The sequence below is a fragment of the Polyodon spathula genome, chromosome 14 (genome assembly GCF_017654505.1).
Source record: "Polyodon spathula isolate WHYD16114869_AA chromosome 14, ASM1765450v1, whole genome shotgun sequence".
Classification (NCBI taxonomy): Eukaryota; Metazoa; Chordata; class Actinopteri; order Acipenseriformes; family Polyodontidae; genus Polyodon; species Polyodon spathula.
Window position 1 is genome coordinate 27710441 of NC_054547.1, and position 22924 is coordinate 27733364.

Here is a 22924-nt window from a genome sequence, read left to right on the forward strand (position 1 = left end):
ACAGGCTTTCTTCTACAGCATTCATAATAAAGGTCAATACATCTTGTAAAAGTTACACAATAGGCTGCTTATGAATGTCACCTCCATGACTGTGAGAAGGGGATTGCTATAAAGATGTAGGATCCTGTTCCAGATGGGTTTCTATTGCTGGTAAAAGACACGCTGTGTTCTCCTCTGTGGTAGTTTGTCTTTATGAAGGGGCTAGCATTCCTGAGAAGAAGTGACCACTCACACTGATAATCCACTTGCTATAAGGGATGACAATGGATCACCAATAAGATGTTAAGGACAGGTTAAGCCGTGCTGATCTATATACAAGAGCTACAACAAAGGTTTTTTTTTTTTTTTTTTTTTTTTTTTTTTTTGGTGAGCCTATTAAAAGATATACCCAAAAAAACTAAGAAGATGCTAAGAAACCATAATCATACTACATTTTTATTCAGACCAATGTAAGGGTAGGCTATAATGTTATCTGGTCAAGTGTTGCCACCCAAATGCACCGTGTTAAGATGGAAATAAGAATTAGGAAGGAAGACTGTACTTCCTACTGTAATGTATTATTTTGACATCATATTATTGCGAACAAGGGGTCAAAATTGAGTAATAACCTTGTCAAACTTCTTGTCATTCTTGTCAAATAATACACGCCACAGGCCTTTAACCAGACAAGAAGTGGTCTAGCAGGTGGAAATGAACACCTTGGAGTGGCTTATAGCAATTACTACATGGCACAATATTTAATTTTTTTAATGTTCAAATCATTTTTACCGAATGTATGCTTTTGTCCGTGCAAAACAGTCTTGGTGCTTTAGCTAAAGGCTATGCAGCTGGAAGAATGAATTACTGCTGAATGAATGCTCAGTAGAATTTATTATTACAGTATTTTATCCCTCTATGGTATGGTGTATGGTAATGTATATGTTTAAACATACACATTAAAACTATTTTTAAAGGCTTAATTAGTCAGTAAGATATAACAGGACAATGTATGTTGTAAAAAAACAAATGAAAAGTTGGACCAAACCAGCAGATTGCACTGTGAACCTCAGGCACCACTCGAAACAATGAAACAGCTTGACTTCCTGTTGTGGAGTGGTGCCCACGGAAAAGTGAAAGGTAAGCTTTAAAAAAAAAAAAAATTAAAAATCCTACAGCTATGATATTGTGGATTTTTTGTTTCATATTTGGATGCTTAAGATATTGCTTGTATATATCACATTTTGTATAGCTAATAAATTTGAGTAGATATCTGTAAATATGCAGATGTATTTCTAAACATACACTGTACACATATGTCTTGTAAGGCTTGCAATATCTAATATAAATGAGTAATCCATCTGCTCTTTGTAGGTAGCACATATGGTGGCTGATATAAAACCCTCTGTTTTATGGACAACAAACTGCCTGTATTCCTCCAGATAGCAGTGATCAGGAAAGTGAGGAAAATAGCTCTGATGATGAAACATAGGTGCATAGACAGTGAATACTCAGTTTCTTCTAACAATGTATTATTATTAGCATTATTATTGGTGCTAAATACTTTTTATTTAATAATAATAATATAATAATAATAATAATAATAATAATAATAATAATAATAATAATAATAATAATGTGGTAGTAGTAATGTCTACTTTATTTATTTAATTACAGATTCTAATATATGTGATGGCAGTGAGACTGAAGACATCAGCCCTTCTTCACAGGCACACGACCCAGCAGACATAGAATGTACTCAGTCTCCTCGAAATGACAATGAACAACCTTTCATATCCACAGGTCTTACAGCAAGACAAAAATAATCAGCTGTAGGTGATGTTGATTTGAAGCGTGTGAAATGGTGAGTTAACAGGTCTGGGCATTTGTTGAGCAATTTGTGGAAGCATATGCAGAATCACATGTTGTAAACGTACAATGTATGTTTAAAAATACATGTTCATATTTTGATAATAAAAAAAATATTTTAAAAAAAAATATCAGATTCATGTTTCTGAGACCTAAATCAATAAACATCAATGATGTTAAATTTTCTGTTGTATAGTTTATGGTGTGTACCATAGAGGTTAAACTGTACAAAACTAATTACTTACATTTGTATGCAACTGCAAACTGATGTTTGACAGTATGTCCTTCAATACAATGACTGTGCAATGTGCCGTTAACGGTAATATTTAAACTGAAATTATTGTTTTATGAGGATCGTGTGTTGATTTTTATCTACCAAGAGCAAATATGTAAAATATACTTGAAACTAAAGTGTATTTTTTCATTGAAAATCTATATTTTACTTAAATCTAGATTGACAGCAGTGCATTCGAGACTACATGCCAGTTTCAGAAAAGCTGCCTGTTGCACAGACACTACTGTTTGAAATGAATATGAATTGTTTCAGTTGTCAATAAGAAAACTGAAAAGCCCTGCTGGCGAGGTCACATTTGCATGACTATTTCTATGACTCAGTTACAGTGGTGACACTTGTAATACAGATGGCATGGTGTCATTTGGGCATAATCTGATAATGGAAAATATACATATTCCTTCAAATGTAATCATGCTGTTGTGTATATTACAAATGAATAGTGGGCAATGACATACTGAGAGAAGAGTGAGAGTCTTATGTAGGGAAATGATTAACAAGCAAAGAATATATTCAAACTCAATGCCCTCAGCATAGCATCACTACCTGCAGAAGGGTCTCCAGGTTTTCAAAGTTTAACTCCAGCCTTCTATTAACTCCTGTTTTTTTTTTTTTAAAGGAGAACACATTTGGATAATTTCTCTTAAGTGCTCTCATTTTGTCACTTTTAGCATTTGTAGCGTGGCATTTCTCCATTAAAAAAAAAAAAAAAAAAAACAGGAGTTAATTTACGACTTTAATACAACACTTAGAAAACATTACTCTCTGCTTCCAATGACTGATACAGAAGCTCTGGTTATCGTGCCATTGCTAGCTTTTTTACCCAGAGAGAAAGGATGTGGTTTACAGAACAAACTGTGCAAGCCTCTACCAGCAGCAACTGCTGTATGTACTGCTGTGATTCAGAAAGCAATGCTGTAGAATTTCCAGGGAAAAAAAGGTTAAAACATTGTGGCATAGAAAAACAGAATATAGAACTGTACAGACACTGTGTCAATGCATGTGGTCTGTATTGTTGATGTGGTTAAAGCAATGGGGCCGTGAAAGGGTTCATTTCTATTGTACAACACCAATATGGTGGCCATCTTAAGCCCATTTCACACTGGCCCTCCTACCCGGGTCCCGACCTAGGTCCTGGCTACCCGAGTCACAATCCTGCATAGTGTGAAACCACGTACTTGGGTCGTACCCGGGTTGACCCGGGTCCCAGCAACTCACCTCAGGATGTGGGTCAACACACTTTGACCCAGGTTGAGTGAGACAAAATGCATGACAACCTTTCGTAAGCCAACAAAATAACAAACAGCCACACCTGCATGAAGGTTTCACTTCCTCAAGGGACATTTCTGTTTATCTGTTTAGCCATAATTCTGTTGACTGAGGCATACCATGAGGCAGAATACAGCAGAGATGAGAAACATTTGCTCCAATCAACATTTAGGCCAATAATTCAACCCAGAGATGCATGTATCAGTTTTTAAGCTTCTTCTCTTATTTTTTATTGAGGCAACATAAAAGGATCTTAAGGGCTATATTTGCAGAATTAGCAGTTGCATTTAGACTTTTGTGGTTAACAAAATTAGCATAAGTTATCATAACAATATAGTTAAAGAGAAAATTAAAATAACAGGTAGATAGATGTCAGTTAAAATGCTCCAAAACAGCCTGTCCTCAAATGAGGACAATGGCACTTAACAGGTTAATGCACTATATTACCACAGATAAAGACACTAGCAGAAACATTTGTCAACTTGACTTGAAATGAAGCACCCCCATGAGGGGTGCTTGCCTGAATCTTTGAAGTTATGGATGATGAGTGACTGGACATTACTACAGCTTTAGCTGTTGTTGTGACAATGTTGGTCTGCCATCAAATCTCACACCTTTGTATTGCATTTTGCAAACAGCCAGTAGTTTAGCAAATCCATCAGAGACATAGCAATTCCAGACACAGTTCCAGAAAACCTGGAATACAGATTGACTCAATAACTCATCTGTAATCATATGAGACACTTCAAGCATGTAGCTACAAGTTCCAACAGATTCCTTTTATACTATGCATTTAAAGCAGATGCAAAAGTCAGAAGAATGCAAACGAAAACTATTTTGTTCTGAATTTCAGAAATAATCCATGATTATAAAAATACTTAAACATACATTTGCAAAACTAGAAGTAACAAAGCCTAATTGGTAAACGTTTCACAAAAAAAGTACACTTGTGTGCATTGCATAAATACTATAAATGTCCTAAACTATAAAAACAATAAAGCACATGTATTATTATTATTATTATTATTATTATTATTATTATTATTATTATTATTATTATTATTATTATTATTATTATTATTGTTGTTGTTGTTGTTGTTGTTTAGAGAATGTAAGTAAAATCAGTACAAATACTGTGAACTGATTTTCAAAACGGGTAAAATTGCCCTTAAATGACAAAGAAGCTTTATTAATAAATCAAATCACGATACCAAACTGTACTTAGATAAATATACATCTGTATCAAAATAAGTAAGATTCGGTATAATTTGGGTTTACAAACAGCTCTTATAGCACGAAGTGTTGCTTTTCAACGTGTTTGTTTTTTTGTTTTTTTTTACTGACTAATGATTTACGATTCGAAGGTAAACTGACTTGCAAGCACCATATATTGATAGGACATTCTGACTGTGCTTTTAAAAAAAAAATCAATATTTATTTCAAAATGCCTATAAAACAATAACGGTGTTAATGCAGGTTAGATTTCTTAAAAGAACATGCTCAATATAAAAATGAGAATACTTTTTTTTTATCAACCAGTTATCTCAAACTATAATTACACACATGTTATACAGTTTGAAATACTTCTTCAAAACTGTTTTTTTTTTTTTGTTTTTAACTGACATTTACTAACCTATACGTAAAGTGTTGAATTGTGCTTTGTTTGACGTCCCGCAAGAAAACATGACACATTTTATCAAAATGAGTTTTCAGATGCATAAATCTGGAAACCTACAGAAAAAAAGAACAAAATGGGAAAACGAACTTAACGAGTATCGTTCACACTCTGAAGTGGAATTTCAACTGACGTCACTTTCTAGGACCATATTTCGACCGAGTAACGATCTCTGCTTCTTTTTCTCCAATGAGCCCCCTGGATCCAGACATTCTTGTGTGCCTTATTATACCTAGCTAGAGGCTATAGATTCCGGGAGAAACCGCCTCACCTGAGCACCTCTGGCAAGACGCGCCCAAAAGAAAAACAGCAATTGTACATTCTTGCCCTTTAAACAAGTTATCCTCCGAGGCAATAGAGGTTGTACCTTCCACATTGCACACTTTTGGAATACTTGTAGTCGCCACTCAAAGCGACTAAAAGTAAGCATTCAACAGAAAGCAGGCAAACCCGATACAATTCCATTAACGCAGTATACATAGTCGAGTCCGGGTTAAAAACAGCTAAATACAGCCTTGTTATTCATTTAATACACTTAACACAATCTCAGACTTACTAGATAAAACAGAAACGCGGTTCTTTTTCTGTAATCAGACCTAGGCTCTCTGGAATACTAGGATATGATGGAGTGAGACACTATTCTAGCTAGCAACCGGAACGTTCAGTGCTTTCAAATTTTTATGGTATCCCCTTAAAATTACTATCGCAAACACTGTAGTTATTTAAAAAAATAAAATAAAATAAAAAAGTTACTTCATATTCTTCATTAGATAATATTGCTAAATAGTGTACTGCACAATGTTTGTAAAATGTAACTGTACTTAATTAGAATTAGCTTCCAGGTCATTATTTCTTACAACGTCTAGGGAATGCAGACATTTTTCAACACTGTCTTATAATGGGTATAACTTTGTTAAAACGCATGTCGCAATCCGGCAACCCAGCTGACCACATCTTTTAAAGTAAAAAAAAAAAAAAAAAAAAACCCAGACATTTTCAAAACAACAACAAAAAAGAATAAACGAGACAATGTAACAAAACTCACGCGCACATTACATTTGTAGCACCGTCTTTTTAATACAATATTTTGACTTCCACCCAGATTCTCTGCACACATCACATTAACCATCAGTGTCGTTTTTTTTTTTTTTTTTTCTTTCAAAACAAACACTTTAAAATACACAAAACGCAAACTAAGTTTCGTTTTCGACATCAACCAAGTTACTGTTGTATGCATGTCTGTCTTTTTTTCCTTTCTGCCAGCCTACCTGCGTCTTGTACATTCCAGACAGTAACTTTAATTACGTACATTAAAGTTATATATATATATATATTTTTTTTTATATATATATATATATTTATATATATATTTTTATATAAAGTTTTTTTGGCAGTAACAATATAAATGATAAAATAACGTGTGCTAAATAACGGCCTATAGGAATACTTTTCCTACCTTGCTGCAATAAAATAGTCTTCAAAGGACAGCAGATCGCCACTTTTTTTCCTCCAGATTTAAGATTTGTGCAAATCCCAGTCAGTTGGCCACGGTATCAGGGGGGTTTGGGGATTCCGCCATGTCACTGATATCTGAACACACATGTGAGCGGAGACCGGCCCACAAATACCGTATTACATGGAGTAAAATCTCGTTCATTATATAATGTACAGTGTGGTAAAATATTGGATTTAAACAATACCCCAGTGCTGTTTCTCTAATAATGTTAATATTAACACGGACAGTAACTGCGTTTACAAATTGAGGTCCAGAGACCAGGCAGGGATAATACAAGGTGCAGAGACCGAGTAGGGCTAATAAAAGGTCCAGAGACCGAGTAGGGCTAATACAAGGTGAGTAGGGCAAATACAAGATCCAGAGACCAAGTAGGGATAATACAAGGTGCAGAGACCGAGTAGGGCTAATAAAAGGTCCAGAGACCAAGTAGGGCTAATACAAGGTGCAGAGACCGAGTAGGGCTAATACAAGGTGCAGATACCTTGAAGTTAACCTCAACTTCAGTTTTGCAGATTGTTATATCTTATTAAAAAATAAACATTCTTTATTTATTTTAGGCGGCCTCTAGGCTAGTTTTATCCTGAATGGGGTTGATTATAATTAGTAACAGTAAATACATATATAATTGGCAACATTTCAATACTATTTTTATAAAGTGAAAATGTCACCCATTGAAATATGTATTCTACTATATCAAACATTAGTGATGCAATGCATTTTCATCCCATTATCACTGTTATTATGACTTTGGGAAATACAGCAAAATATTAGAAGCTTTACAAGCAAGTTAGTTGCTGTAAAGTAAATATTTTGACATATGCAATGATGGTAGGACAGAATACTGCACTGTGTATGGTATAGCTTAATTGTGTGTATATAACTTTATTGTATATGTAATACTTGCCATGTGTTGTGCATGTACAGTACACTGTAAACCCTGATAAGTCAAGTTTACTCCCCAAAAAAATTGAGTAAACTCATTGCCTTAATATAATTAAGTTTAGCTACTCATTTAGTTTTTGTTACCATAACTTTCTCTGGGGCTGACTAAACTCATAACATGTATATTCATGTAACTTAATCCATTTGAGTTAGATTTACTTTAACAGTCAAGCTGGTTTGAACATTTTTATTTCATTTAAACAAAAAAAAAGTTAGCAACAGAATGTGCAATCAGCAAGCTATTTTATTAACAGCTAGCGCAGCACTTCTGCTTATGTGATTATGGCACCATTTACCAGTGCTGGAACCAAGTACGTGCAGATACGATAACGTAGGGAGAAAAGATTGAGGTCACATCCGCAAACTGACCACAGAGCGAGGGTGACCACACACAACACAAGGAGAACACATGTAAGGAAGCAGGCAGGGGCACAAGAGAAAAGCAAACACAACAAACTTGTGCAGCCGCACATACACAAAACAACAACACAATAATCAACAAACAATTGCAAAAATAAATTGTAAAAGTCCCGCAAGGGCTGATGGGAATCTAGTCCCCTGATTCTACTTAAACCATGTACATTTGAACAACTAAAGTAAATTTTGAGTGTTCAACTAAACTAAAACGGGACGAAGTAAATATAGAAATATGTTATATGTATTTAACTGGTTGCCAATACTTTTGCACAGCAAATATATAAACCACAAAGTATATGTGTATTGTAGTATTTATGCTGTTTCTATATTTGAATTTCCAGATGTACTCATCAAAATAATGTTGAGACTATTCAGAATATTTCTCCATAAAGTGTACGGTGGAATTAACATTACACATGTAATCTGAAAGAGTTAAAGAATTACCCAATATCATTTCAAACATAACCTGTTGACAAGATCACAGACAACTAGACAGAAATTGTAAAAAAAAAAAGAAAGAAAGAAAGAAAGAAAGAAAGAAAGAAAGAAAGAAAGAAAGAAAGAAAGAAAGAAAACCTTATACTATAGTAGAATTACTTTAGATCAGGGCTTCCCTATCCTGGTCCTGGGGACCCCATGTGTCTTCTGGTTTTTATTCCAGCTGAGCGCTTAATTACTTAACTAGAACCTTAATTAAACTAATAACTTGCTTAATTAGACTCTTTTAATCTAAAAAGTTGCAGAGTTCAAGTTACTTATAAAATGTTATCGCTAACTTGAAATCTGTAGTGTTTAGAGCAAGTAAAAAAGTCTTATTAGAAAGTTATTAGTTCGATTAAGGGTTTAATTAAATAATTGAGAGCTCAGTTGGAATGAAAAGCAGAAGATACATGGTATCCCTAGAACCAGGGTTGGGAAGCCCTGCTTTAGACCCTTCACAGGAGCTGCAAGTTGGTGAACCAATAGGATGCTTCAAAGTGGTGCTTCACAGGGTCACAGTAGTACTACACAGATACAGTGAACTAAGAGCTGTACATGGCCTGCTAGAGGGTGCCACTGAGTCACAAAACCCACAAAGCATTACTCTCTCTCTCTCTGTAATCCGGACTAAAATTCTACAAAGGAATACTAGGATATTTTAATTAAATGTCACCCCCAAAACAATGAAATAACCTGGGAACTGTATTTTAACAAGCATCCTTTAGTTCTGGAACTAAATAAATAGCAAGTTCAATTCTCCTAGCCTTTTTTGATATTTGAAATTGCTATGAGTAGCCCTGAGTGCTGTTTCTCCACTATTGTTACTATAGTCTTACTGGTTTTTGTATTCCCTGGGAAAAGTTCAGCACCTTACGAAAGTTTCTGTAAGTTTGGACAAGCTGTCTTCTTCCGGTAATTGGTGTATCTTTACCAGTAAACTCCTCATACAAAAAAAAAGATTTGTTTTTCAAAAGTGTAGCCACAATTTGAACTGTAGGTTTATTCAAGTATAATACTCACCCATTTATTAGTGTTAACATACGTTTATATCATCTAATTTAACCAATATATTTTATGATTCTGAATTTTAAAAATGCAATAGGGCTCAGCCATAACATTCTACATGTTTCCATTCAGCACCATATTGGATCAAACAGTTATACTATATATATTTATCTGATTGAATTTTGAGTAAGTGAGGAATTGGTAATTACGCTAGCTGGAAGGTCCAAAAGGATGCCTACAAATACACTTTGACAGTAGTACACCTTGACAGTAGTAATTGTAGAAATCTACAATTGTTAACAATTGTTTTTAGACGCCTGGGGGAATTGTAATGCAGGTTAAGTGGAAATTAGACAGCACATTTGTAGATGTACTCTAGGTATGTGTTGCCAGAATTCACTATCCTAAAAGGATACATCCTATTACACTTATCACAAGAAGTTTAACATTTACTCAAAGTAAACCATGTTTACAGTAGTTTGAACAGATTGCAGGCCATAACTGTTGAACTTTAGGTACTTGTAAAGTTAAATTATTACATTATAAAAGCACCAGTAAGACTTTCATTGTCAACCATTATTCCTTAGCTACCGTAATTAACCTATTTTTCCTATGTAAATGCTTTTAATTAGATAATAATAAAAATACTCTGCAAATCTGGTTTAGGTTAAATACTTTGAAAGAAAGAAAGAAAGAAAGAAAGAAAGAAAGAAAGAAAGAAAGAAAGAAAGAAAGAAAGAAAGAAAGAAAGAAAAACTACTTCTGTGCTTCTGAGTGGAAGCAGTTCTGATATAATACAAACACTTAGTAACTAAATTAGATGTGGGTTTTGATAAGGTGTATGTCCATGTGTAACTAGCGCTGTCACCCTCCCACCCAGACTGAGCAAGCCAAAGTGAGAAGCCAGGGGGTCTGCAGCAGTTAAGAGACAGTCCTGAGGAGGAGGGCAGGTCTAGGACTTGAAAAACAACTAGATCTCACCTTCTGGGGAATCCTTAGTTTTGTCTGGGATGGGGAGACATGGAGAGAGGTGGTGCAATTGGGAGGAAGAAGTTATATCAACATTTCAACTGGATATTACATTGTTGATGAGCTGTTATCAGTCATCTACTGCTCCCCCTATTGGTCACCAGTCACCTTCGACAACACGTGGCACATCTGTTAAAGTCTGTCAGTGAAGGCATTGATTTCCTGTATGCAGCTGCAGTACAGATGCTCCAATTAGCCAGGGAACCCACATGATGTCCCTTTCAAACTGAAAATTTTACTTTTGCACGTTTATGGTCAACTAACTTTATAAGGCACACACGATCATGTAACACAATGTCACGTGTTCAGCTTCATTGTGTAACATTGCCTTGTGTTGTGCCTGTTTGTAAATAATTTGATAGCCACTTTTCAGATTCTGTTTACTGTTTCTAATCATGCACATCTTATGTAGGTCTCGCAGGATGTGCAAGGAGTCACTGAATCTGTAGAGAGGATGCGGGATATACCTTTTTATTGGACATTTCCTGTTGTGGTATTGTAGAGTCAGGACCCTTGTGTTGTTCAAGAGGCTACATTGATTCTTAGTTACCTGTAAAATATAGCATCTTGTAATACATGACCAGTGCTGCTGTAAGAGTATGGAGCTGAAAAGGCATTGTCGTATTACATTGAAAGACCGTTCCAGTGGATTAGTAGAGTGGACCTTCCGGGCTTCATCCGGAATGGTGATGAAGGTGTTCAGAGACTTGATAGTGCTAGATAGGGCTAGGAGATGGGAGATGAAGGTGCGCCCTTGAGGGATAATGTGATTTGCAAAGTTGAAGTGGCCCAGGAGAGCAGGAAGGTTACACTTTGAGATAGTTCTTGCACTTTAGAAAGAAGAAATCAGTTGACGGATGAGGGTGAGTTTTGAGAGAAGGAGGCGGGCTTCAAACTTGAAGGTGTCGAGGGTTATTCTGAGTAATTCAAGGCTGGTAGTTAGGCTGATGGTCTTCTCAGAAGAGAGAGGAACTCCTATTGTAAAGAATACATTTTTGAGATGGTAAATGCTTTGGGCTGGAAGATGAGAGGCAGGAGAGATGAGGAGGAAATCGTCCAGGAGAGTAAGAACGGGACGTGTGTGTCGACAAAGTGTGAAATATATTTTTGGGCTGCTGCGGCAGCCGAAAGTGAGTTGAGTGGCGAAGAAATAGGAGCCTTGCCAGGATATCCCGATTAGATGACGGAGGGAGGGATGAACTGGCATGACTTTGAAGGCATCTGTGATATCGGCCTTTGAAAGCCAAGCTCCGTGGTCTGCCATCTTGATTAATTTGATGGTGTCTGTAAGGGTGACATAATGGAGGGAAAATTGATCCCAAGGAATCCAAGTGTTAATACTACTGATGGATTGGCCTTGAGGAGCCGAGAGATCGATGATAAGGCGTTGATCGGAAATGCTGGGAATGGAGGCGCTAGGAAGGGACCAGCCTTAAAACCTTTGTCCACCTTGGCCTTGATCAAGGAGGCAACTGTTTGAGGGTCTGACGTTGCTGAATGGAGGTTGTTGCAGCTGAGGGAGGAAGACAGACAGGAGGACAACCCGGTGGAGAAGCCATGTTGGAGGCCATTGAGGAGGTATTCAACAAACTGCCGATCAGGGCAGAGGCTGAGGACTTCAGATAAAACAAGGCGCGTTGACGGAAAAAGAAACCGTCAGAGCTGATTGTTATTTAGAGCGTTTCAGCGGGCAGATGGATTTTGAGTGGGTGTCAAGAAACCATTGGGGCAACCCTGCCCAGCACAAAGCAAATAGGCACAACTGTAAAAGCGGTGGGGGTCAAGCTTGACCCAATTGTTTCTACTAACTGGTGCGAGGAACTGACGTTTCTCTCAATTTGGTGCATCACTCTGGAAAAAAAATAGTCTGACTTTATTAAATGACTTCTGCATTGTGTAAATATTTAGTTTTTTCACTGAATGGATAATAATTGGTTGCCAGTTAATTATCTATAAACCAGCCTGTAAACAGTACAAACAGCCTCAGGCTAATTTTCTTTTTCAAATATTTTACACTCCAGTTATGCTCTGAGAAGGTCACACAACTCATTTATTTGTATATTTATGCAGAGTAGGGTGGTTTGCAATCTGTATTTTATAAGTGAGATTTTATACCATTCATTAGGAAAAAAACGAAATCCTATAGGAATATGTATCCATGTCCTATATGATCTTATAGGATTTTAAAAAATCAATAGGATTGTTCTGCCTTGTGAAAAACAATCCTATAGGATTGTATAAAAAACCTTTAAAAAAAACAATATTGAGAATCTATAACAGGGAAATGTGTTTTTTTTTTTTTTATATGGCTTTAATTGGCTTAGAAAAAATAAAAACTTCTCAATGTTAGTATTTTTTTTGTTAGTAAGGTGGTAATATTGTAAAGGTTGCGTTTATTTATTAGTTCATGGAGTATAATGATACACGAGGATACATGCATATTATTAAACATCAAATGCATTATTGAAATACAGTATATAACTAACGTCTTCTCATTTTTGGAAGTGGTTAGGCAGGAGGTGAATTGAAAATCATGTATGAAAGGCTTTATTTTAAAATAAAAAGCCAATGTTCTTTCACCCCACCCCCCTGGCCCAATATTCTTCTACCATCCCAAACAAAAGATCCAAGAACCGCCCCTGATATATATATATACACACACACACACACACACACACACACACACACACACACACACACACACACACACACATATATATATATACACACACACACACACACACACACACAAATATATATACACACACACACACACACACACACACACACACACACACATATACACTATATATATATATATATATATATATATATATAATATATATATATATTATATATATATATATATAATATTATCAGAATTATTATGTAAATCTAACTAACATATTTAAAGCTTTTGTATAAATGTTCATTGAAACAAATTCTGTCAATAGATTTATAACCTGAGAGCTAGTTAACCTTTTGTACTACTGATAAATAAAAAAATTAAATGAGGATGAAAACAAGTCAAATAAGCATTTATTTATTTATGTATTTATTTATTTATTTCAAATTTCATTATTTAGGAAAGCCATATGAGCTAATTTAGCTCTTTTTCATAGATGTCCTTGTTTGATTTAAAATTTTTCAAGTATACAAATAAATCATAAATGTTAAAAAAACAAATAAACAAAAAAAAAATGCATTTAACAATTACTGTAAAAACCTTTGCATAAGTCTATTTTCTAGGTATTTTTAAGAGGTACTAAAAAGTGGGGAGCAACATATACACCTTTTTGACCTATAGGCTTTTTCCTGAAATTGTTATCTCAAAAAGGGGGGGGTGGGCACTTATACACCAGTGCGACTTTTACGGTAATTAAAACCATTGCATACATGTTGAACAGGTTTTTCCACATTTGAAAAATAAACAATTAATACAAAAAGCAATACATAAAGAAAAAAATTAATACAATATAAATAATTGCACTAAATACAATATTATATTTGAATCATTTATATTCTATTCATTCTCCAATATTAACAATAGATAAAATGCCTAGTGGGGGTATTGTTACTCGTTTAGTATGGGCGGCGAGAGGAAGGGAGTATTCTGCAACTTGGGATTTGAGGCTGTGCCTCTAGAGCAGGGGAGAGAGAGAGAGAGAGAGAGAGAGAGAGAGAGAGAGAGAGAGAGAGAGAGAGAGAGAGAGAGAGAAGGACTGGGTGAACTCCAACTGAGAGAGCCTTCACCTATGGAGTCGGCTAGCTCAAATGGCCTCTGGGCCGCTGAAAAGACAGAATCCTCTGACTTCTCGAAGAGTCGTTATAGGCTTAGCCTCGCAATTGGGTCCCAGTTGGCGACCGGGATCGACCCTCAGAGGATGGAACTACTCATCCGAAAGCCTTGACGTAAGGAAGAAAAGAATCTCAAAGAACACAAAAAATTGTTAGTTATGGGACTTGAGCTCTAAGAGGGCCACATCCAAGGAGGGTAAAGGAGGAAGTAAGATAGAGCCTTCTTTCTTGAGGCAAGATGTATAGCGCATGAGCTGTGAATGAATATTGTGGCCGGTGGTCCCCTCTGACCACACGAAGAACCTGCAGAGTTACTGGAACTCCAGGTTGGGGAAGTGAGAGTCACTATCCCCCCAAAAGATGGATCACCAGCTCCCCGCTTAGTTAGAGAGGAGAAAGGCCAGAGAGGGGAATCTATGTTTGATATTTGGATGAATTGACCTTGGCGGAGTTGGTTTGTCTTGGATGCTCTCAGCAACAGGATGTAATGTAGACCTGGAACTAGAGAGAGGTTGCAGGAGTGGACATGCCTTTGGCTGGGAAACTGGATGATGAGACGACTGTGGATTCCGAACTTCTCATTAATCCAAAGGTAGCAGTTAGGCGCATTGCTTCCATGACAATGTCATGGAATGGATTGAAACATCCTGCCCTGAGAATTGATATCAGGGTATTGGGGATATTGGTTGTTAAGGAAGTCTGGAAGGAGATGCAGGAGGGAGGCTCTTGGTGATTCCTCGGAGTGTCAGGCTTACTGCTGGGATGGAGAGAAGGGTCAGTGAGGGGATGAACATGCTGAATTGAATTCCTGAAATGTAGGTTTTGATAGAGGTTGGAGATAAATGCAGTGTGTCCTGAGCATGAATGATGAAAGCTATGATCCAGTTTTTGTTAAAGGATGTGGAGAATCTTCTGTTCTGAGCTCAGAAATCTATCCCTCAGTGTTGCACAAATTTCAAAAGTAAAAACCATATGTGGTGGCTGGACTTGATTTCTGACTACAGGAGCTTGTTTTGGACTATTGAGGTTGCTGGGTAGAGGTCTGCACTAAAAGTAGACAGTCTATCAGAGAAATAAATAAGATATTTTTGGAGAATCCAGCAAGGAGGTTTCCTGCAACGTATGCAAAAAGCAAAACACATAAAAAGCAAAATGCAAGAGAAAGAGCTGAGCTGTGACTGTGATTAAATAGTATGGAGCACCATTGTGCCAAAACTATCCAGCCAATAATTTATCAATTTGTTTGTCAATTCATGAACTGGTCTATTTGTTCAGCAATTCGTCCATAAATTTGTCAATTCATACAGTAATTCGTGAACGGATTTGTTAATTCATCTAAATAATTAATTACAGTAATTACTTTGTCAATTCATTAATACGAAAGGCTGTATGGACCTGCAAATTTCCAATCAACCAGACGAACTTCCTTGTAAACTTTCCAACAAACAGACAAACATCCAACTGACAATCTCGCACTGTGCCAAAAACAACTATCAGAGAAAGACTTGAACAAGAATGGTGTTCATGGAAGGATAGCCAAGAGGAAACCACTGCTCTCTAAAAATAACTGCTACCCATCTGAAGTTCACTAAAGAGCACATAGATGATCCACAAGACTTCTGGAACAATGTTCTCTGGACAGATGATTCAAAGGTAGAACTTTTTGGCCTCAATGAGAAACGTCATGTTTGGTGAAAACCAAACATTGCGTTGAACAGAAGAACCACATCCCAACCATCAAGCATGGTAGTGGGAGTGTGATGGTTTGGGGCTGCTTTGCTGCCTCAGGACCTGGACATCTTGCCATTATTGACACAACCATGAATTCTGCATTGTATCAGAAGATTCTAGAGGAGAATGTCAGTCCATCCATCCATGAGCTGAAGCTGAAACGAAAGTAGGTCATACAGCAAGACAATGATCCTAAACATACAAGCAGATCTACAAAATAATGGCTGCAGAAGACATTCTGCGTTTTAAAATGGCCTAGTCAAAGTCCAGATCTAAACCCCATCAAAATGTTGTGGCAGGACCTGAAGATAGCTGTCCATGCAAGAAAGCCCTCAAATGTCATCGAGTTGAACCAGCTCTGTAAGGAGGAATGGGCCAAAATTCCTCAAAACTGATGTGAGAGACTGACCAACAGTTACAAGAAACGCTTAGTTGATGTCATTGCTGCTCAAGAGGGTTCCACCAGTTAATGAATGTCAAGGTTCACATATTTTTTCACACATGGATATTGAATGTTGAATCATTTGTGGATAAATAAATCTTGAAAAAGTATCATGTTTTGTGTCATTTGTTTAATCAGATTATCTTTATCTATTATTAGGACTAAGATTAAAATCTAATAACATTTTAGGTTTGAAATATGTGGAAATCCTAAGGGGTTCATAAACTTTTTCTCGGCACTGTAGATAGATGGATTTATATTACTAGAATTAATATTGTTGTTGTTTGATAACAGCATTTCACTAAAATTACAAATATGTTTGTACATTTTTGGTTAATCTCGCATTTTTTTTCTTTTTAATTGAATAGAGCCTTCTGATATAATATTGCCATTGATGTGTTCCTCCTACTCTCATGTTCATAAAAATGTGTACATTGCACGGTGTCTGACATCCAGTCAAAGAGAGTTTGAATACCGCTGCTCCTCCAGGAGACCTAACTTGTCCCGGCAGGGGGTTAGGAGTCTAAAGTCTATCTGAAATGACAATTAAACCACATTTAAGTTTGGCTCATGTAATTCCATTACCAAGTGCAAATAAATACTTTTGCTAAGAAATAACCTTCTACCCATATAAAATGTCAGCAACAGATTTGGCAAGTGTGCACTTCACACTGAAAGCTTGAGATATTGAGCATTTATAGAATAATTGCTGTTTCCTGCAGTTTGATTTTTTTTGACAAGTACAAAAGGCTAATGGGAAGTAGGAATAGGTCAGCCTTCTACAAAGGGGATGATCCAGAACAGCCATCAGAAAAGTTAATGATATTTTAAATGTACTAGGTGATGAATGCTGATCCATCTCTAAATTTTCTGACCAAAGGGCAAATGATTTTAGTTAAGATAATGATTTGAAATCGCACATATATACTGTTTATAGTTTCTAACGAACCGGCTTAAGCAGGCTTTGACAAACCACACTGAGTCCAGTTTACTTTTGCTCCAGTGAAAACCTTATGCATTAAAAAAAAAACCCCACAAGTTTATTATGTAGTATGGTACATCTACATCTACTGCTTCAGGTTGTTTTTCTTCCTGAAACCAAGCAGTACATTGTTAATTAGCAGCAGTTAAAAGTGCACCGGTTACCATTCGAAAATAACCAAGTCGTTTAAGCTGTAGTGGGATATAGTCAGCTATTTTCTAAGCAGTCCCCGAGGAAGTTTCTTTGATTGCGATATACTGGCCTATATTGCTGCAGTTTCTGTCTAATTGCACAGCATACATATTCAGCATTGTATAGTTTCTGTTGCCACCAGCAGGAAATACCCTGCAAACAAGATAAAATATTCCATTGAATCATTCCTGGTTTAAAGTGTGTGGAATGTATGCCCAATTCAGTTTTTTTAAATAAAAAAAAAAAAAAACTTGAGGGGGGGGGTGGGGGTGGGGGTGGGGGTGGGGGTGGGCTGGTGGCTAGGAGGGGGTAGGGCTAGTGGTGGAGCCATCCAGTCATATACCTCTTGAGTCCGTGGGTTCAACTCTGACCCAGTTTTTGTGTGTAACAACATTGTGTACAGTAAAACCAAAAAAAAAACAGATAAATACTCCTCCAAGGACTCTTTCCTTGAGAAAGATTAAAAATTTGGTTATATATATATATATATATATATATATCTATATATATATATATATATATATATATATATAGATATTAACAACGTATACGATTGAATCAAGTTTTTTCAATGAATTTTTATTTTTAAAGATAAAAAGTCAGGAGACCTGGCCTATGTGAGTGACATTTGTTCTGTACTCTGACGTGTCAGCCAACTGGCCCAAATCTATGGAGAAAATGTACGTAACAATACTGTAAGGTATGTGAAACATGTGGGTCCAGTTGGTGTTGATAGGTTAAAGATGCCTTCAAAGTTTTCAGAATATTTAATTTCTTTTATTTTTTAAATTGATCAGGAGGACTGAAGATCAGGAGGACTGCTTTTGTTCCCAATCTGCTCTTTTCCCCTGATGAACCCTGGAGGCAAGGGCCAGGTTAAGTGCAGGATTAAATACAGTGAAATAAGGAGCAGATAAGTACAAGTTAAAGTACCTTACAGGCAGAGTGCTATATTGTCCATAAGGATAGAGTTGAGTTTTTGCAGATGTTGTCTGAAGAGGTGTGTCTTGAGGAGGTGCCAGAAGGTGGTCAGGGACTGGGCAGTCCTGACATCCGTAGGAAGGTCATTCCACCACTGCGGGGAAAGGGTGCAGAAGGAGCGGGAGTGTAGAGGAGGTACAGCCAGTCTTCTAGTGCAGGCGGAGCGAAGAGGTTGGGTGGGGGTGTAAGGAGAGATGGTCTGGGGGTAGCTGGGTGCAGTCTGAGATCCACTGAACACATCACAAGCAGTTATATGTAGAGAGATCTTGTTACGCACTCTACTGTGGTATTCTTATAAAGGGCACCTTCATTTGATTTCTCATTTGGATGACTACAATGTATGGATCTGTTGACTTAAGACTCAAGTATTGTATAGAGTTGGTAAAACTGTTATAGTTAGTAACCATTAAGGATGCAAGTTGCATGTACTTTCTCAATAAACTGCTTCACTGTCTACTGATCTTTATAACCAGCAAGCAATTCATGACCTATTACTGCGTTTCGGTCCAGTCTGATTATTGGCCCTCCTTTTTCACAAGATTGCTGTTGTTCTGGATTAACTGCTGTAGAAACATTACATGCAAACAAAATTTTACTGAACCCATCAAAACAATGAAATAACTAATTTGTTTAAGTTTTGTGATAATTTAATTCACAATTCTGAGATGGATATATTATTCCTGGAGATGTACTGGCATTAAAATGTTTAATAACATATTTAGTATTTATATAATAATGGTTGTTACACTAAGCTTGAAACTGGCCCATCTCCAGCATTTCATATTGTTTAGCTTATCAGTCACCTCTAGCGATAAAAATTAAATTGTTGTTGTCTTTCGAACGTATGCTGTATTTCCATCCGTTCTACATGGAAAGGTCTAATTTTGTACACATTAACTATTGGAATAGAACATAAGGTATGGTTGGCATATAAAGCTTTTAATCATGTTCTATTAATGATTCCAGTGTTTTAGCTGTTCCAACTGGTAAACTATTCCAGGGATCTACAACTGCATAAAAAAGGGCTTCCTACCTTCCATTCTGAACTTACGTTCAACTTCCAGTTGTACCCTGTGGCCCAACTCTATGAACTCCTAATTAAAAATCCTAATCGCCTTTCTCGGTTATCAAGTGCAGTATTTTTTGTATGGCGAGGTGGCTAATTATTTGAAATATTATTCAGTTCTAACGGCATGCCACATTTGAAAAACAATTTGGGCAAGAGCAGTAAAACACATTATTAAACAACCAAGCACGCAAATCACTGCTTTATTACATGAGCTTAACACTGTGCTTTAAAGTTTCACTCAAACAAGATGTCACCTGACAACCATGGATTTCCAGGTGAGATTCTCTCCTGTATCTGTTCGCTGTGCATGGAAACCCCCAGACACACGCTTTGGATAAAGGGCCCTCATTACTAGCCGAAATATGTGTTCAGATTGGTTTTAGTTTCTAAAAAATATTGTAAAAATATTAAATAAACTTAAACATGAATTACTATATATTCTACAGTTGAGTGCTTTATACACTGGTTTGAAGATACTGAGGTAAAGACTTCTTCTGGAAACATTTCTCAAATGATGTAGCATGTGTTATGCTTGATGAATGACCTAGATTATGTTAATGCTTAACTTGAAGTGGCTGTAATTACACGTTGCTATAGAACAGAATGTTTTACGATTGAGACGTAATTAAAAAAAAAAAAAAAAAAAAAAAAAACTATACGAACATAATTTTAATATTTTGTTGAACATCATTTAATCAAAGAATCTACTAAATGATATTGCAAAAGTCTACTAGAAGCCATAATCGTAGTACAGTATTTCATTTTAGATTTCAAAATGTCGCAAAATTGTCCGCTTGTTATGGAAAACAATAAAGCGGTAGCTAATTCAATATATTAAGGTAACATTATTCATCAGGTTTCCTTTCGACTTTATGACGCAAAAGTAGTTAACAGCTGCACAATATATGTACTGTAATAAACTGTCTCCTGTTGAAGTCTACCAAAAAAAAAATATTAAAACAGATGGCCCTGAATTGCAAAAACAAAAGCAAATAAAATGTTAGTGACTTGCACATAGAAACGTTTCATCTTACAAACACACATAAAGGTATACAAACATGGTACACTTCAATCACATACATATTCCTTTATGACAAATAACCAGAAACTCCAGTGATATGCACGACAGTAACAGAGCGTTTCTGGTCCATGTCTCAAACTCTACAGTGTCTCTTTTAAAATGGCCAGTCAAAGTATGCATTTCTGTTTGACATAAACAGTTTGTGTTCCTATTTCTGTTATACAAAACATATGTGCTGGATTTCCTTAGATCTCCCAGCTGTGCTGTCTCTTACAAAGGGAGTTCTCGCACCTTGAAATCATTTACCTCCCACCAAAAGCCTTTGATCTGTGCAAAGCGGAAAATCTCCAGATTTTATGATTTCACTGTACACGGTTTCTTTACAGCTGTACTGATCAATGGTTTCTACTTTAGCATTCGATATAGTCTTTGTTTTTCCTGGACTGTTTCCCAACTCTCCGCGCTGAGCCCTAATTTGCTATTATATTTAACAATAAACTCTTGGTTAATTGTTGTACTATCACTCCAGCTCCTGGTTTGAAGGAGTGTGGGGTGATCCCTTGACAGCATTAATGCTGATTTCAGGGATTTATTTTGGCCTTCTCTTTGTTAATCTTGCTTCCTGTGGTGAAAATACATTTTAGCTATTGTGTATTAAAGCTTTTTTTTTTAAACTTCACCAGGGTTTTACATGAATGCGTATCAAGTTACTATGCTTGGTGGATATCTGTTGCTTTTAAGAACACAATATAAAATTACTGAGTGGACCACCAAACTGTATTTCAATATTTAAAGCTGCAGTGTCTCTTTAATGTACCAATCAAAGTTTTTTGTACCTTTTATTAAGAACTTCACAGATCGTCTCATTATCCCACAGGTAGATATCAATCGTAAAAGCTAGCAGGACTTTAAAATCTTGAAACTTGCTTTGTACATTTCAGAATATGGAGATAAAAAAGTGTGTTGCTACTGATTTCTGGAACTCTAGTGTAATTGAAATGTAATTGAAAACAGTCAGGCACTGTGGACTTCTGAAATGTTCTGTATTTTTGTAAGTGTATTTTACCTGTCTCCCCAATTTAGAATGTCCGATTATGTTCTCTCACTGTAACAATCCCCATACCAGTTTAGGAGAACTAAGAAATTGGGTGTCCTGTGATCTCATGACAAAGTTAATTGCCGCTGTTGGAGCGCCAAGGCCAATGTGACGCTCCCTGTGGAATCCACAGTGAAGATCTTGGCACAGACAGGATGCAAACCTACACTCTCCTAACTGTATGACTCACACTGCACACCAAGCAGTTGTGCCAGTGCCAATTTAGCCACTCCTGGACCCCAATGTTATTTTTAGGTTAGTGAAGTGTGCAAAACTGCCTTGTGCTTTTGCTAAAGTAAAGTAAAAATAATTAGGAGGGTTAAAATAGGTAAATGAACCAAAGCTCAACCAATATTTGGCAAGAAACATTTGTTGACATTTCTGTTTGCTTTCCTTTGGTGGGTTGTAAAATGAAAGGTAAATTGCTTAGTTAAAAGTGTAAGATTTGCAATTTATTTGTCTGCGCTGGAAATCAGTGGAGAAAAAAAATGTTTTTTTTAAAAGGCTGATGGGAGGAAAAAAATTCCAAGACCTTTCCAAAAACTTTTCAGACACCCTTCCAATTATTGTGTTTCATAGATGACTCTCATACTGTACAAATAATGACCTGTTACTTAAACTAAGTCACATAACCATCATTTAGTGGCAACTGTTGTATATACCACAAAGTTAAGGTAACTTTTACTAAATTAATGTGTTTAAAGCTTAAAGTTATATGTACATGTATGTACTATGTACTATCTTGGGTTTAGTTGTGCACTAACAATGCAGTTGGAAAAATAGAGCTCCCTCTACTGTTGAGGAGATGGAATTAAAAGTTAAAATCAGAAGTAATATGACCGATTTTTTTCTGTACAGTATTTATAGTTTAAATAATTATGTTTGGAAAATAACATGTGCGTTTCCACTTCATGTTTTAATTATTATAAACAGCAGGGTTGTCATGTACCATCTGGCATCTGCTATGACCAATAAGCTAATTGCACACTTTTACTACCTACAAGCAGGTTGCCAGTGCTTTGTTGCAAAATAGTGAATGATTTACATTGAGAAATTATATTTAGCCGGAGGCACCTCCGAGGTACTGCTTGCTACCCCAGCAGGCAGGCAATGAAGTCACTGACACAATGTGGAGCTTATCA

The 22924-nt window shown here is 36.4% G+C and overlaps 1 protein-coding gene across 2 annotated transcripts in view; it reads right to left on the bottom strand.

Annotated features, from left to right (window-relative positions):
• The window catches only part of LOC121326989 (fibronectin type III domain-containing protein 3B-like), a 247757-nt gene extending 241089 nt beyond the window's left edge, over window positions 1-6668 (bottom strand). For both annotated transcript variants that reach the window (XM_041270704.1, XM_041270703.1), the window contains exon 1: window positions 6538-6668. The gene's annotated coding sequence lies outside the window, so the exon portion shown is untranslated. The remainder of the gene's footprint in view (window positions 1-6537) is intronic.
• Window positions 6669-22924: the final 16256 nt, after the last annotated feature.